The 16,970-nt window shown below is 43.1% G+C and overlaps 1 pseudogene; it reads left to right on the top strand.

The window, feature by feature from the left end:
• The window catches only part of LOC132351758 (lipoxygenase homology domain-containing protein 1-like), a 172,638-nt pseudogene that overhangs the window by 67,619 nt on the left and 88,049 nt on the right, over nucleotides 1–16,970 (top strand).

The following is a 16,970-nucleotide window of genomic DNA, read 5'->3' as shown; positions in this document are numbered from 1 at the left end:
TTAGATTCCATATATATGTGTTAGCATATGGTATTTGTTTTTCTCTTTCTGACTTACTTCACTCTGTATGACAGACTCTAGGTCCGTCCACCTCACTACAAATAACTCAATTTCATTTCTTTTTATGGCTGAGTAATATTCCATTGTATATATCTGCCACATCTTCTTTGTCCATTCATCTCTCAATGGACACTTAGGTTGCTTCCATGTCCTGGTTATTGTAAATAGTGCTGCAGTGAACATTGTGGTACATGACTCTGTTCGAATTATGGTTTTCTCTGGGTATATGCCCAGTAGTGGGATTGCTGGGTCATATGGTAGTTCTATTTTTAGTTTTTTAAGGAACCTCCATACTGTTCTCCATAGTGGCTGTATCAATTTACATTCCCACCAACAGTGCAAGAGGGTTCCCTTTTCTCCACACCCTCTCCAGCATTTATTGTTTGTAGATTTTTTGATGATGGCCATTCTGACCGGTGTGAGGAGATACCTCATTGTAGTTTTGATTTGTATTTCTCTAATGATTAGTGATGTTGAGCATCCTTTCATGTGTTTGTTGGCAATCTGTATATCTTCTTTGGAGAAATGTCTGTTTAGATCATCTGCCCTTTTTTGGATTGGGTAGTTTGTTTTTTTGGTATTGAGCTGCATGAGCTGCTTGTATATTGTGGAGATTAATCCTCTGTCAGTTGCTTCATTTGCAAATATGTTCTCCCCTTCTGATAGTTGTCTTTTGGTCTTGTTTATGGTTTCCTTTGCTGTGCAAAAGCTTTTAAGTTTCATTAGGTCCCATTTGTTTATTTTTGTTTTTATTTCCATTTCTCTAAGAGGTGGGTCAAAAAGGATCTTGCTGTGATTTGTCATAGAGTGCTCTGCCTATATTTTTCTCTAAGAGTTTTATAGTGTCTGGCCTTATATTTAGGTCTTTAATCCATTTTGAGTTTATTTTTGTGTATGGTGTTAAAGCGTATTCTAATTTCATTTTTTTACATGTAGCTGTCCAGTTTTCCCAGCACCACTTATTGAAGAGGCTGTTTTTTCTCCATTGTATATTCTTGCCTCCTTTATCAAAAATAAGGTGACCATATGTGTGTGGGTTTATCTCTGGGCTTTCTATCCTGTTCCATTGATCTATATTTCTGTTTTTGTGCTAGTACCGTACTGTCTTGATGACTGTAGCTTTGTAGTATAGTCTGAAGTCCAGGAGCCAGACTCCTCCAGCTCTGTTTTTCTTTCTCAAGATTGCTTTAGCTATTTGGGGTCTTTTGTGTTTCCACACAAATTGTGCAATTTTTTGTTCTAGTTCTGTGAAAAATGCCATTGGTAGTTTGATAGGGATTGCATTGAATCTGTAGATTGTTTTGGGTAGTATAGTCATTTTCACAATGTTGATTCGTCCAATCCAAGAACATGGTATATCTCTCCATCTGTTTGTATCATCTTTAATTTCTTCTTAACTTCTTCTCCGCTGTCACTCTGACCCAAGTCGAACACTCTCTCATGATGAATGACCTTGTAGCTGCCTAACTAGCCTTGGGCTTCAGCTCTGCTTCTTCCAGAGACCGTCTGTCACACAGCAGCCAGAGTGCTGCTCTAAGACCTCTTTTTAAAAAAATTTTATTTATTTATTTTTGGCTGTGTTGGATCTTCATTGCTGTGCATGGGCTTTCTCTAGTTGAGGCAAGCGGGGGCTACTCTTGGTTGCGGTGTGCGGGCTTCTCATTGCGGGGGCTTCTCTTGTTGTGGAGCACAGGCTCTAGGCATGCGGGCTTCAGTAGTTGTGGCACATGGGCTCAGTAGTTGTGGCTCATGGGCTCTAGAGCGCAGGCTCAGTAGTTGTGGCGCATGGGCTTAGTTGCTCCTAGGCTTGTGGGCTCTTCCCGGACCAGGGCTCTAACTGGCATCCTCTGCATTGGCAGGCGGGTTCTTAACCACTGCACCACCAGGGAAGCCCCTATGAAGCTATTCTAAATGCTGACATGGCACAGACTTTGGATTTGGACATGAAATCCTGGAAATCCAGATGATAAAGCTCTCCTAATACAAATGCCATCTACGAAATGCCCGTGACTTGTTTAAACTTTGCCTTCTCTGGTTGCAGTAGAAATGATTTTTATAAGCATCCATGACTTAGGTGGGAAAAACATCTCTTCCCATATGAACATTACCTAGAAGACTCTCATTCATTGCTGATTAATTAGATCATGACTCTCTTCAGTTGTCTTCTTTCTACCTCTACCAAACCATAGTTAAAATTTGTTTCTCGCAAGAATACCTTCCTCTTGCGTTTGCAATTTAGCTGTCATTCTAGATAGATTTGGGTTACATTAGCCATTCATATTAAAATCATGTTAGTTGAAAAATACTTCAGAAGACTTATTTCATACTTTCAAAGACATCAGAAACAACTATCATCTCCTGAAGAATGAGATTATGTTTGTCAGTGTACTTTCAGGGTAGGGCAAGGTGTTCATTCATTGTTCAGGGGATTAGGTATTGTAGATAAAATAAACCTGTCCTCTGTATTCAAAATGCTCATTTATTAAAAAAGAAAAATAGGACTGTTCTCATCTACATCAAAGGGAGACAAAGGTTTAGAACTTATAATACCACATATACAGTAAATGGTGCTTTTGTAGCGGTAAATAGAGGTGCAGTGCCTGAATTTGCAGCGCTCTCCTGAGGGCTATAGGTTGGATTATGTTGCTGGTTCTGTTAGGGAAAGTAGAGCTCAAGGAAGAAATCTTGTTTTTTAAAAGAAACTTTTAATTATGGAAAATTTCAAACATACATAAAAGTAGAGAGAATGGAATAATGAGTCCTCAGGTATCCATTGCTCAGTTTCAAAAATTACCAATATCTGCCTAATCTTGTTTGTTCAGAACTGTAGATTTTATTCAGAAACACCCTGAAGGGGTCTGTCAGTTAATCCAGAGTCCCCATCAAATATTCTTCCAGCTTAGAATGTTTTTTTTTTTTTTAATTTATTTATTTATTTTATTTATGGCTGTGTTGGGTCTTCGTTTCTGTGCGAGGGCTTTCTCTAGTTGTGGCAAGCGGGGGCCACTCCTCATCGCGGTGCGCGGGCCTCTCATTATCGCGGCCTCTCTTGTTGCGGAGCACAGGCTCCAGACGCGCAGGCTCAGCAATTGTGGCTCACGGGCCTAGTTGCTCCGCGGCATGTGGGATCTTCCCAGACCAGGGCTCGACCCCGTGTGGCCTGCATTGGCAGGCAGATTCTCAACCACTGCGCCACCAGGGAAGCCCCAGCTTAGAATGTTTTAAATCTCCAGTCGACAAAAGCAAGTGCTTTTATGTTTCTCAAATGGATAAATTTATGGTCTGAGACTAATGGACTTTGGTTCACTTCCAAAAGATCAGGGCATTGGATTGAATTCATATTTAATTGACAACAACACAAACTTTGATACATTGTTCTATATTACAGGTTACACCAGTTCAGTCATCAATTTTTGTAAGTGAGTGCACTCTGAAGATGTGCTGTGTTCGTGCAAATGCTTTATGTTTGTGAAAATGCTAGACCGGGAAGAAGAGGCTTTGGAGACTCGCAACTTGTTTGCAGGTTAAATCATACAAACAAGCTGAACTTAGACACACACGCACACACACACATGCAGACACACACACTTGTGTGTGCACACCCGGAAAGCTAAAACCAAGTAACCACGGTCTCTGGACCCCACCCCAGCGTTCGTTGGTCTGTTTGCTGTTCCCTGTTCATTGTTCGTTCGCTGGCCTTCCTGCCCGGGTCTCTCCCTGCTCCATACAGCTTACCCGTTTCAGGCTGATGTTTCTAATACTCCGATCACCTCACCACCAGACTTTAGCAGATGGTGCCCGCACAACTGTGTCCCGACTCCCTCCCCACCTGCCCGTGCCTTCTACCATCTCACTGTCTCTCCTCTTCTCATGTGATGTCTTTGTGATGTCATGGTCAACACATGTCACCATGTGTGGTCCTCCCATCGCGCCCGCTGCTTCAAGCCTTTGTACGTGCGGGCCTGCTGTTCCCTCCACCTGGAATGCCCTTCCCTTCTTCTTTCTGCAAAATTCTGATTCATCGTCATACATTCAGCATGTGGTTCCCTCAGGGACGCCCCTCCTGCCTGCCCCTCCACAGTCAATCACTCCCTGCTCTCTGCTACGTCTCAGCTTCATAGCATTTCTTTTGTCTTCTATGAGTGCGTCTGCTTGTTTGAAATCAAATACCTATACATCTGCCTTTCCCACTAGGCAATGTGTATCTCCAGGTTGAGATTTTCATTATTTTTCAAAATGTTAATCTCTGTCATTAATATTTAGAGAGCCATGAACCACACACAGTGCCCAGCGAAATAATAAGAACTACATAAAGTTTTCTTGAATGCAGTAAAAATAATCCTTTTTGATGACTAAGATACTGATTAAATGATTAGCCTCCTACAGCATCTCTTACTGACCTGGATCACTGGTTGTTGCTCTCTGGGACTCACGGATGTGCTGCAGAGTTTTCCTCACTAGAGATCTGACAGCACTCTCGTCTCGGGTCTGGAGAAGTTCCAAGTGGGTTTGCAAGGTTCCTGACGGTGCTTGACTAGAAATAGCGAGAAGAGCAGTCATGTGTGCCCAGCCAGCATTTGGGTGTTGAAGGTTAGATTGTGTCAGCAAGTTCGTTGGACCAATTTTTGTGATCTTTCCCAGGGCAGCGACCTTTGATACTTCATCCAGGATGGCATGGGGCTCACGCTTGCCTGCCTAGGGTTCAAGTTTAGTTCTTTGTTGCTGCCTGTGTAGCTCTGGGCAGACGATTTAACCTCTGAGTTCTGGCCTGTCCACCCGTTTGATAGGGCTCAGTGCCTCTTAGGATAGTGTGAGGGACGAGCAAGGTTGATGTGACGCTGCAGGTCCAGTGTTCAGGGCAGCGCTCGGCACAGAGTGAAAGGTCTGGTGTCCCGGGGAACCCGTGTCTGCTGGAGCAGCCAGCACCCGTCTGGCTTGTTTAAGCACCGAGGCTTCGGAGTGTGACATCCCGTTGTTTCCTTATTGCGCGACTTGGGCATGTGAGTTAACCTCTGCCTCTTTTTCTCGTCTTAAAATGGACATCAGAATTTGACTTACTTCATGGGATGACAAATGAATATGAAGCGTTCAACACAGACCCTACTACGTAGTAGGAGCTTGATAAATGGTGCTTATTATTACAATTGAAGGGAAGAAATGCCTGCTGTTACAATGACAGAAATTACCCAGGATAGTAAAGAAGGAGCACCTATTAAACATGAATGCCAGTCCTTTCTCAGGGCTCACAGCTTTTGTGTGTGTGGTTTTTATCCTAACGTCTCTTCATCAGCGTGGGAAATAGCTGGTTATCTGCTGGCTTCGTTGTCATCAATGCTGGTGCCGTACTCATGAGACCCTAGGCGCTACCTAGGGTTGCCTGTAGTTTCAAGGAAGAGTCCTGGCTTCCTTTTAGCCATTCGACCTGAGGAGATTTGTCTCATTTCCCAAGTCTGCGATATTTCTACCCGGAAGTATCAGTGAAGATCTGACGTGAGGTTCTAGGGTCAGTCCAGACACCAGTGCCGTGCGGCTTGGTACCCGGCATCTCCTTCGGTGCGGGGACAGGCTAAGCGAGTGCAGAGAAGGCGGCAGCTGTAACCCGCTTCCTGAGCATCTCGTGCAGACGAGGAGTGGCTGTTCGGTGACAGCCAGCGGCTGCGGCTGCTACCGGGCAGGACCTGTTCCCCCACCACTGCAGGCTAGACTGCTCAAAGCACCTCAGAAACCATTTGCATTTGTGACAGTCCTACCTTTGGTTCCAAATCTTTTCACTGTTCTCTCTGGTAGGGTACCTTTTTTTCCAGAAACATTTCAAAAAATTTTCTCTCTCTTTCATCGGTCATTCTTACATCTCATTTGAAAATGTGTTTTAATTGCACTTTTCTTTTGTTAATTTATATTGTAGTAGTTCTGCCTAAAAATCTGTAAGCCAGGCAGGCAGATTTATGAGAAAACTGCAAATTCCAGCACGTACCCGTGCTGTGTTGAGGACAAGTGAAAGATTGCTAGGCATGTCAGATGTTTAACGCTCTAATTTAATTTACTTCAAGTAGTTGAGCTTCAGTTGACCAGAACCTTGCTGTGAGGAGACAAGCACAAGTCAACTCCCGGGAGCTGTAGCTGCTCGGGGCCTCCCTGTCCCACCCCAGCCCTCCCCACTCAGGGTTGATGTCCTTGGGCTCCAGGTGACAAAAGATTCTGTCAGCCTGATGCGGCATCTGATGTGCTGCTTTTCCCCCATAGCAGAAATCAGACCTTCCCAAAGCCCTGAGACTCCCCTGTCGGAAGATGAATGGAAGGTGTTAGTGTGACGGGAGACGCAGGGACTCGAGCCGGCGTCACACTCTGGGTGTACGGAGACCCAGGAGTCGCTGGACCAATCCCTCTCGGCAAGGACAGCCCAGAGCAGCTGTTCTTCCCAGACAGGAAGATACGTTTCAGGTGAGCAGCGCTGGCCATCCTGTTGGCTTTATGAACATTTCGAAGGAATTTCTGTAACACAGGGTGTGACTGTGTGTGTGTCCTGTATAAAATACATCTCTGGCCCATTAGAATCCCCGTGAATGGTGCTAATGCCGATTGTAATGATCAAAGGAAGCATTTTCCCCCCTACATATCTTATATAAGCCAAGTTGTAGAAGATAATTGCTTTCTTTAAAAACAGCTCCTGTTAGGCCGTTGGTTTGAAACTCGCCCCATAAACTGTCAACCTCAGCTCAAATTATAACCAGATTATTAGCCATTTAGAGATTGTTCTGATGATGAAAACCCTTCTTTTATATGCTTGCATATACTCTTAGATGTTGCTCCGCTGACCTGTATGGGTGTGAAATCATTTTCTTGACATCTTCAGAGGCTGTTTTCTGAGGTTCTGCCGATGCTCATTTGAATAGCTCTCTCCTTAGCATCAGAGAACACTGAGCTGCATTGTTTTGAGAATCGCTGGTTGCTTCCCCCAGTTCCTCAGGGTTTTGGACAATGACGTTCCACTTCGCTAATTCACCGCACTCCCACAGGGTGAAAGCTAAACAGGTCTTTGGTGCATTGTTCAAGGGCAGTGTTTCTCCCTGGGGGATGTTCCTTTGTGTCCTAAGCCTAGACAGAGAATAGGGAATGACTGGGGCCAGCTCGAGTCACCGGGAAGCCAAGGCTGCTTAGGCTGTAGCACATGGCCATCACTAACACTCACGTAGTTTATGGATTTTCAGACCTGAGCCTGGCGTTCTTCTCTTGCAACCATTAAGTTTTCAGTCAGGACTGCAGTCATGAAGGAGCACTTTGGGCCAGTTCACAGGCAGTCCTACCTTATACAACACGTGCATTTCAAAAGATTATTTGAAGATGATCGTTTAGAATTCAACATGCACGCATTACGGCTAGATCCCTGGGCAACCCCACAAAAGTCTATGACCGAGAGTATACTTTGTGGTGTGTGTATTTAAGGTGTCGGTAAATCCTGTCAAGGTTTTCCTGGGAAGGTTCACCCAGGGTCCTGTCTTGGAGTGGCTGCCGTAGATTCTCAGTGTTGATTGCACATTGGAATCATCTGGGGAGCTTTAAAAACCGCCAAAGCCTCCTTGTTCCACCGCCAGACATTCCAATTCTAGGGTGCAGCCCGGGCACTGAGGTTGTCAGAAGCTTCCCAGCTGACTGTACAGTGCAGCCAAGGTTGAGAATCCCAGTTGCAGCATTCGACTGCGACTCAGGTGGGCTGGGTCAGAGCCCTAGCTTTCTGTGTGTTCACTGTGTGACCTGGAATGTGTCCCTTATTTTCTCCAGGCCAGGATTATATTTACTTATAGAATGGAGGAAATGGTATCTGTTCTTTCCCTAAATTCCAAGGTAGTCTGATGACAAAAAGAGAAAATGTATATACGTTTTAAAAATCCTATTGACCTATAGAGAATGTAGTAAATTGGTTAAGAACAGAGGTCTTGGAGTTATAGAGACCAGTTTCAAATCCAGATGGGACACTCATTAGTTCTGTGTGACCTTGAACAGATTACTTATTCTCACTAATCTTTGATTTCCTTCCTAGTAAAGAGGGGGAGGTGGGTAATAATTCTACTTATTTAAAAGGCTCGTGAGGTTTAAAGACTGTCTGGGAACGTGTGTGATGGGCAGTGCCCCTGGGAGGTGGGTATCATTACAGTTGGCGAGGACTCTCTCGTGGCCAGTGGCACCAGCACATGTCCCTCTTGGCTGTGAAGTGAGAGCAGGACTTAGCCAGCTCTAAGCTCCTACCTCGACTGCAGAGATCAGGGCTGGGTACAGAAGCCCCCAGGAGTTCAGGGCCTCGCGGACCCCGGGCCAGCAGCGCGGGCATCGCCTGGGAGCCTGTGACACAGCCAGGCTCTTGGGTCCCACACCAGACAGACTGAATCAAAATCCGCATTTTAACAGGATCCCCAGGTAGTCTGTGTAGACACTAATGGTTTTCTGCATCCTTTACTTTCTTTTAATATTTTTTATTGAAGTATAGTTGATTTACAATATTGTGTCAGTTTCAGGTGTACAGCATAGTAATTCAGTATTTTTGCAGATTATACTCCGTTATAGGTTATTATAAGATAATGGGTATAATTCCCTGTTCTATGCAATATATCCTTGTTGATCATCTACTTTCTATATGGTAGTGTGTATCTGTTAATCCCATACCACTAATCTGTCCCTCCTCCTTCCCTCTCCCCTTTGGTAACCACTGCTTTGTTTTCTGTCTGTGAGTCTGCTCCTGTTTTGCATATAGATTCATTTGTATCATTTTTTAGGTTCCACATATAAGTGATGTTATATGGTATCTGTCTTTCTCTGTCTGACTTATTTCACTTATTTAAGTTATTAAATAACAAGGTGGTGTATTGCCCTTCTGAATCCTCACAGTTCAGTGGCCTAGACATATCTTATTATAGTGAAAATGTCTGCTTATAAATCTGTCTCCCTCACTAGACTAGAAATTTCTCTGAGTTAGGAACTATGCCATCACTTTCATCTTTGTATACCTGTGGCCTTGCACATTTCCTACATTATATGTTACATAAACATTAATTTAGTTGAACTGAAAATTGTATGCAACAGACATTATGTCCGTTCAACCCATAAAGAAACTGAGGACCAGAGATGTAAAACAACCTATTTTACCCAGATCACAACGTCCAAGATACCAACTGAGCCCAAAGTGATTCCAAAGCCAGTTCTCCACAATGCCACCTGGATAACAGATAGTCTTGGACCACGTCAGACACTAAGCAGGTGCACATGCTGTGTGTGCAAGTTTGTTTCTCTTCCTTGAACTTTAAACCTCTATGTCTTAGCCTATGATTCTAACTGAGAGGATTTTCAGAGTAGAAGGAAGTTCTAGACTCACTGGTACTTCTTCTTAAGCTTGTAGAAATAGCTATATTTAACTTTGATGAAAATTGGTTTTTTTTCTTCTTAAAATAAGAGCCCATCTTTCTGTCATTGGAACTGAGCTCGGAAGACGTTGGCTTCCAGTGAGACTGCGGCAGTCAGAGAACTGAGCATATGCATGCTCTTACCCTGTTCTTGCAGCTGACTCCTTCTGCATATTTTTTTGTCAAGCCTCATGATATTTCTGTCTCATATTCTGTGTCTGTGGTGCCCACTGATAGCTTCTCGAGAGGGCTTAATGTCTAGACTCTGAAAGGGTCCCTGAGAGCTATTCAACTACTAGGAACAAAAAATGCATTTCATTAAGAAGAGAAAGAATTTTTTAACTTGCTTAACTTAAAACAGTCTTCTAATTTTTTCTTTGCATTTCATTCAGGTTGAAATAAGAAGCGTTGGTAAGATATATAAGGATAGGACATGATGGAACCGAGTGGAGCTTACAGAGGGTAATGTTTTTTATTTTGTGCTTCATAGTTATTCCATTACAAAAAGAAATAAGCAGGATTATTAAAGCAATGAGAAAGATAACATATTTCTCTAGTTGTTGTGCAAAATGTGAACAAAATTTTTGTAGATATTACACTTCAAATACATATGGTTCATCTTCGAGAGTTTTTTAAAAATAGCATTTTAATTGTATTTGCAAAAGCAATGTGCGTTCACGGGAGATCTGAAGAATACAGTGAAGTATAAGAATGAAAGTAAGTAGTTATTCATTGATCATCAGGTGACCACTGGGGTGGTTCTTTTTCTTCAAATCCTTTTTCTATGAGTCTCTCTCACGAACTCTCTCTCCCTAAACACACAGAGACACACACACACACACACACACACACACACACCCCTAAACATGTAAATGTTATATGTATGGAAGAATATATATTGTATACGTACACTTACACATATCTCGCCCTTTTATGAAATTGAATCATTCTATGTGTGCACTTTGGAATCCTACCTCAACAGTAGCAATAATAGCAATACCAATAATCATCAGTGTTTGCTGAGTGCTTAGCATATACCAGCTGCCTTACAAATACTATCATATTTCTGTTGCCTAACAGCTACTCTTTGATTTAGGTGCCATTGATATTCCTATTTTATAGATAAGAAAACTGAGGCTCAATAAAGCTAAATAATTTGAAATAAAGTAATTTGAACCAAAGTCACTTAAAAATGGTTTTACTGTATTTTGGGCCCTGGGGACTGAGCTCTTAAGCACCATCATGGGCCTCAAGTTTGTTTTCAGAAATAGAGAGCAGTTAAATTCTTAGAAGCCATGAGATTTCTGTATGGAAGCAGTAATTGTTGTAGGGTCAGATAACATGGTTTCAATCATAGAACATCTCTGCTTTCTAGTTTTAAATGCTGGGTCTGTCACTGATTCTTTTACAGGAATGTTATGATATGTTATTTAAAATTTTTTAAGGTTTAAAACTTTGAAAACCACTGATAGAATCTAGAAAATTTATCATTTTTCCATTTAAAAGTTTCTTAATCTTATCTGTGATTTTTAACCTTGTGTGTTTGATCATATAATGAAAGTAAATGAGAAAATGTTAAATTTGCTGAAATGTTTATTGTAGCATTTCTTAGCGCATAACTAATACTATAATGAAAACTGGCATTCTTACCATATAGGAGCAGGTAAATATGTTCCAGTGAGTTAGGCAAGAAGTATTTTGAGCACCTAATATATGACTTGCATTGTGCTAAATGCTGGTGAGAATGGGAGAAAACCATATGGAGGCTTTAAAGTTTTTCTAGTCAGAAGCTTTGAAAGGTTTCAAAGCAGAGACAAAAAGTGACCTTTTAAGAAGAAGATGCGCAACCCATAGAACCTGCAAAATTACGCAAAATTACAAATTCTGTACTTGTGAATTACTGGGAAAGACAAGGCAGAACATCTGAGAAAAGACCTACCCGTTTGTCAAGTTGGCCTGTAGTCACTAGCATGACTAGTGCTTTCTCTGGGGCCCTGGAATGAGAAGGGTGTTCAGGGTTATAGCAATATCGCTATGCAGTGATCCTCCAGCTGGAGGGAAAAGCATCCGCGGGCAGGGGGCAGGGGCGCTGAGGGGAGGGAGGACTCCGAACCTGGCCAGGCCTCTGCACGCACAAGATGCTCCCAGTAAATAGTTCCGTGGTGAAACACACTGAGTTTTCATTCCTCTCTTGGAGATTTGCAATGCACGTTGATATGGCTAAGGCTCTGAGATGCCCCGGAGTAAAAAAATCTCACAGCATTTCCAAACTAAATTCACCATCAGACCATATTTTGCAGGTAGAATCTATTAACATCCCTTGAAATGAATATAGAGTATCGTGCATTACTATAGAGGTTTGAGGTATTTGGGGGCCAGTCGAGGAAAAGCACACGACCAGGAGAAGAGCAGCAGTGGCACACCCGAGCTTACTGTGTGAGGCCTCACCAGGCTTGCACATGGGGGTGTCCCTCATAGCAGCAGTCTGTCCCCCCTCAGGAAGGGCAGAGGGCAGAGGGGCTCCCGGGGAGAGGAAGATCTGGGGAGGGGGCTTTGTACGTCAGATGGCATCTCTCAGCAGCACAGTGGGACGTCTCCGTGTCCCCGAGCTCCAAAGGACAGCAGATTGGGGCCTTATAACCGCAAGGCCCTGTTTTCTCAAGGTACGAGCTGTTGGGTGAGGTTTTGTGGGGTATGCAGAGCAGGCAGACTGTAAATTGCTACAGATTTGCTTGTTGGGGCTATTTTTTTTTTTTTTTTATTGTGGAGAAAATCATTTGGGCTGTTTTAAATGTATAAAATTTGAGTTTGCTGCCAGTGGGTTTTTGAGCTAATGGGTCTCTGTCTGCAGTGAAGAAATAATCAACCTATGGGCCAGTATACAGAGGTTACCTTTGACTCATTTATATAACAATTCCACACTGGGAAATGTGACAAGTTTATATGAATCCAATCATAGTTAATAATATATAAGGGTTTATAATTTATATGATTTGGAAAATGACTAGCTAATGTCTAATCCACTCTTTTGAGCTCTCCAGGCCTATGGAGAGTTCTAGGAGAGGTGATCAAAATGATCCCAAGGGACCATCTTTAACCTGGAAACAGCGCGGTGAATTATTGGGTTGCGATGGTATATCCAAGAGAACATGATGGACTTACCACAGGTCTGGCTTAGCCATTGCAGTGATACAAAATTAGAGTCAACCATGGTTTCTGCTTTCAGTCTGGGTGGAGAAGGAAGATCAAGTAGCAAACATGTACAGAGTAGGGGGCAGTTAAATGCTGAACTGCATGTTCAGGCCCTAGTCGCAGTAGGTTTCCAATAAGAGATACACGTGTGCCCTAGAGGAACTGGGAAGGTCTGTGGACAAGGAGGTCCTTGAGGGGTGAAGAGGTGTGAGCAAGGGCAGAGCAGGGAGAGGCGGGGAGAGGAAGGCCGCTTGGAGACGGCCTGTTTCAGTTATCAGTGTGCACATGGGTTACCATGAAATATTATATAATTACGTGCGTAAAATGACTTGTTCCCCCACGAGGGAAAGTGAAGCTGAAGTAATTTCCTCATGTTTGAACGGTACTTTAATAGCCTAGAGTCTGTCAGACACGAGTTGCTTGAGCTTGTTTAGGTAGAGTCGGTGGATAAATGCATTGACTTAAGGACCTTCCATCACCACGTCTTGCGTTCCTAGAAAGGAATCTGTGTCTGTGACCAACATCTTCTGTTGATAATTACCCTCCAGCCATTATATCTTTTCTCAGTATTTCACAACTGCACAGGAAGTTCACGCCTGTGCAATAACAAGCTTTAGTCATCTCTATGCCTTGCCCAGAGGAGCAATGCAGTGATGTTTACATCTTCTACATATTCTTCTTAATCAATATTTCCCTTATCTTCCAGGACTCCCCACCCCCTCCCCTTTTTTGTTTTTTTTTTTAAACTAGGACTAGCATAGTCCTACTTAAATTAGCTCTATATTTTAGGACAGAGCAGGACCAAGATAATTTTCCTTTTATATTTCAATATGCCTGGGTGGGAGGAAGAGAGCAACAGATGTCTCCGTTTTGGACTTCGTTGCCCAAGTTAATAGTAGCGCAGACGCATAAAGGGGTGTATAATTGCATTCACACTCCAAGTACTCCAGCAGGTTGTGCTGGAGCCCCCATGATGTAGAAGGGGTCCTGCCAGGAGTCCAAGCGTGCCAGCATGACTAAGAAGCAGCTCTTGTCTTCGATGCGTTCATTCCACACTTAATCCGACTATAAACCAGGTTGTGGTTTAGTTCTCCTCAGTGTTTTAATTTTAATAGTCATATATCCATGACAATGCCTGTCTCACTACATCTTTCTTCCAAAAGATTTATTGAAGGAGCTAATTGATTTCTGCCATTCTCTCAAGTTCTGAGCAGAAATGATGGGTAACCTGACTGAGGTGATATAACCTCAGTGTTGAATTCTGATGTGTTAATTCAGGCCTTGTAAGTAGTACTTTGTGGCTGTTCCAGTTAGCTATTTTTGGGACGTGTATGTACTCGGTTGAACTTTCTTAAAGTAATCCAGGAATTTTAGGTTTCTAAGAAAGCAAGAGTGAGTTTTTATGGTAATATTTTCTTGTAAAACGACTAATTTTTGCTGCTGTAAATCAGTAGGGGGAGCTCAGCAGATGAACTTTAGTTTCTACTAAAGCCATTCCTAAAATTCTTTCTATTCATTCAGAAAATTAAAACAAATGCTGAAGATTTCATATGGTAAAGACACTGCTGTTCCTTAAGCGTTTAATTTATTTGTTTGTTTTAAAGGGGAAATGAATGTATGTTTCAATGAAAAAATATTTTTGGAAACTCACCCTTTTATTCCTCACACCTATCCCAACAGAAGATGGCTTTGAACCTTAGTATCTCTGTATTTTTTTTCTCAGCCATACTGACTTTTTATAGTACTCACATCTGGCAGCTTTGTCTCAGAGCTCAAGCAAAAGTCAGGGCTTTTGGTTTTTTCAGTAGAGAAGTATACTGGTTGATGCTCTGGTCTGAGGGCCAAAAGGAAATACTGTTTTCAAAAAAAGAACGGTTGGCTCTGTGTTGATCAAAGGCTACCTTTTGTGGACTGAGAGAATCTATAAAGCCTGCCGTTATTAGGATATGTGCTGTGAGGGTTTTTCCCCCATTGATAATGATGGGCTGTTTATAGCCAACAGTTTCTTGTGATGAGTAACGAGAGCACTTACCGGACGTTACTGTTTGAGGGAACCAGTGCTTCTGGCACATGTTTGTTGGAATTATTCCTAGTATCCCAGGTTAAAATGGGTGAAAACATGCTTTTTTGCTTAACATTTAGATTTTCAGGAGGGAATACCTGCCCCATTTCATGATGCTCTGGCAGTTTGGGGCCTAGTGGTAGATTTTTATATCATTCAAAGTTTGAGAGTTTTTTTTCCTTGATCATACTTTAGGTACCTCTTTGGAGGTCTGACTTGCTATTTCAGTCACAGTAATACACATTAATACAATTGTGCTAGCTAGCTTCCAAAATACTGATATAAATTATTAATCCAAGTCACTGAATTGATTCCAGGTAACAGATAGCTTGGAGCCCAAATAAAATGGCTCTAACTGAACACTGTCATATAGTAATTAACTTTGAATATTGAAAAAAGGAGGGGGACAGTCCAAGGTGGTGGCACAGGAAGATCCTAAACTCACCTCCTCTCACAGACACACCAGATCTCCAGCTACATTTCAGAGGAACAATCCCCCCTGAAAAAACCCTGAAAACTAGCTGAACTGCTCCTGCACAACAAAGGATAAAAGGACACATCAGGCCGGGTAGGAGAGACAGAGGTGCAGGTAGCCAACAACCCTACCCCCAGTGTGGCATCCCTCGATAGGGACGGGCTCACAAGTCCGGAGCTTCTCCCAGACCTGCACGGGAGAGATGAGCCCCCAAGACATCTGGCTTAGGAAACAGACGGGCCCGGTTCTCCTTCCAGAGGGCTTACATGTGATCTCATTTGCCCGGGACCCAGCACAAAAGCAGCAGTTTGAAAAGCACCTAGGCTGTATGTGAAGGGGATTCATTTGCTAATCTTAAAGCATCTACTGGAGGGGCAGGGGACAATTGGGACTCTCCAGGGACAAGTGGTCACGGCACTATCCTGCTGCCTCGAAGAAGCAGGCAAACACGGGTGGTTGTATCACTCTTACCACTCCTGGTTGGGGCTGGTGAATACACACACACACACACACACACACACACAGTCACAGCATCCTCCTGATTCTTTGCTAAAGCGGATGGGCACCCACAGACTAGGTATTTTCCTGCTGCCTTGCTGAAGCCGGGAGTGTATCCCTCCCCCGTGCTCTCCAGCTGCCTTGCTAGAGCTGGCAGGTACATGCATTCCACATGGAGGACAGCCCTTGATTACCTGGCCCTGGCGGCCAAGGGTGTTGCATTCCTGGACTCCACAGGATTGTAACAATTGGAAAGATGGTTCTTGGGAGGCTCCACACCCAGGGCACTGCCCAGACAGCAGACTGAAACACACCCCCCACTCTTCCTGTGGAAGAGGCCTGTTTACTGGTTCAGGAGCTTCAGCCTGAGGGACAGGCTTCAGGTTTGTTGCACATCCAGAGGCTGCAGAGGTGCTCTCAGGGAGCATGAGCAGGGAGACACCATCCTTGCTAACTCCTTTGGCCGCACTACACTGTAACAGTACCTCCCAGAAAGGAGCTTGTACACTCAGCCAGGGGACACTTCCAGCTCTCCTGGTCTGGAGACCAGCAGGATTTATGGTTGTGACCCAATAGGACTAAATATATTTGCATACTTTAAAAGCTGCTGCCTCAGGGTTTGGCTTCCTAAAACTAGGTGCTAAATGAGATCACTCCACCTGGAACACTGACACGTCTTGGCATACCCTCAACAACAGGGACCATGAATAAACCAGGCTACTTAGACAATCACACAGGCTTGAGAGACAACCAAGAGCTAGGGCAAGCTCGAACAATAAGGTCCATCACCTACACAAGGCCACTCCTTCAAGACTGGGAAAGGTAGCTATTTCACCTAATACATAGACAAAAACACAGAGAATCAAGCAAAATGAGGAAACAGGAATATGTTCTAAATGAAAGAACAAGATAAAAACTCAGAAGAAGACCTTAATGAAATGGAGATCAGTAATCTACCTAATAAAAAATTCAAAGTAATGGTCAAAAACATGCTCACTGAGCTTTGAAAAAGAATTGATGAACACGGAGAGAACTTCAATAAAGAGACAGAAAACATAAGAAAGTATCAAACAGAAGTCACAGAGCTTAAGAATACAATAATTGAACTAAAAAATGCATTAAAGGGGTTCAACAGCAGGTTGGATGAGGTAAAAAAATGAATCAGTGAGTTGGCAGACAAAGCAATGAAACTCACTCAAACAGAGAGGCAAAAAGAAAAAAGAATTTTAAGAAGTGAAGACAGCTGGACGTATGGGACAACATCAAGCAGGATAGCATTACCATTATAGGG

Source organism: Balaenoptera ricei, chromosome 17 (assembly GCF_028023285.1).
Source record: "Balaenoptera ricei isolate mBalRic1 chromosome 17, mBalRic1.hap2, whole genome shotgun sequence".
Taxonomy (NCBI): domain Eukaryota; kingdom Metazoa; phylum Chordata; class Mammalia; order Artiodactyla; family Balaenopteridae; genus Balaenoptera; species Balaenoptera ricei.
The sequence above is the reverse complement of the archived record's forward strand: the minus strand, read 5'-3'. Positions and strand labels throughout refer to the sequence as shown.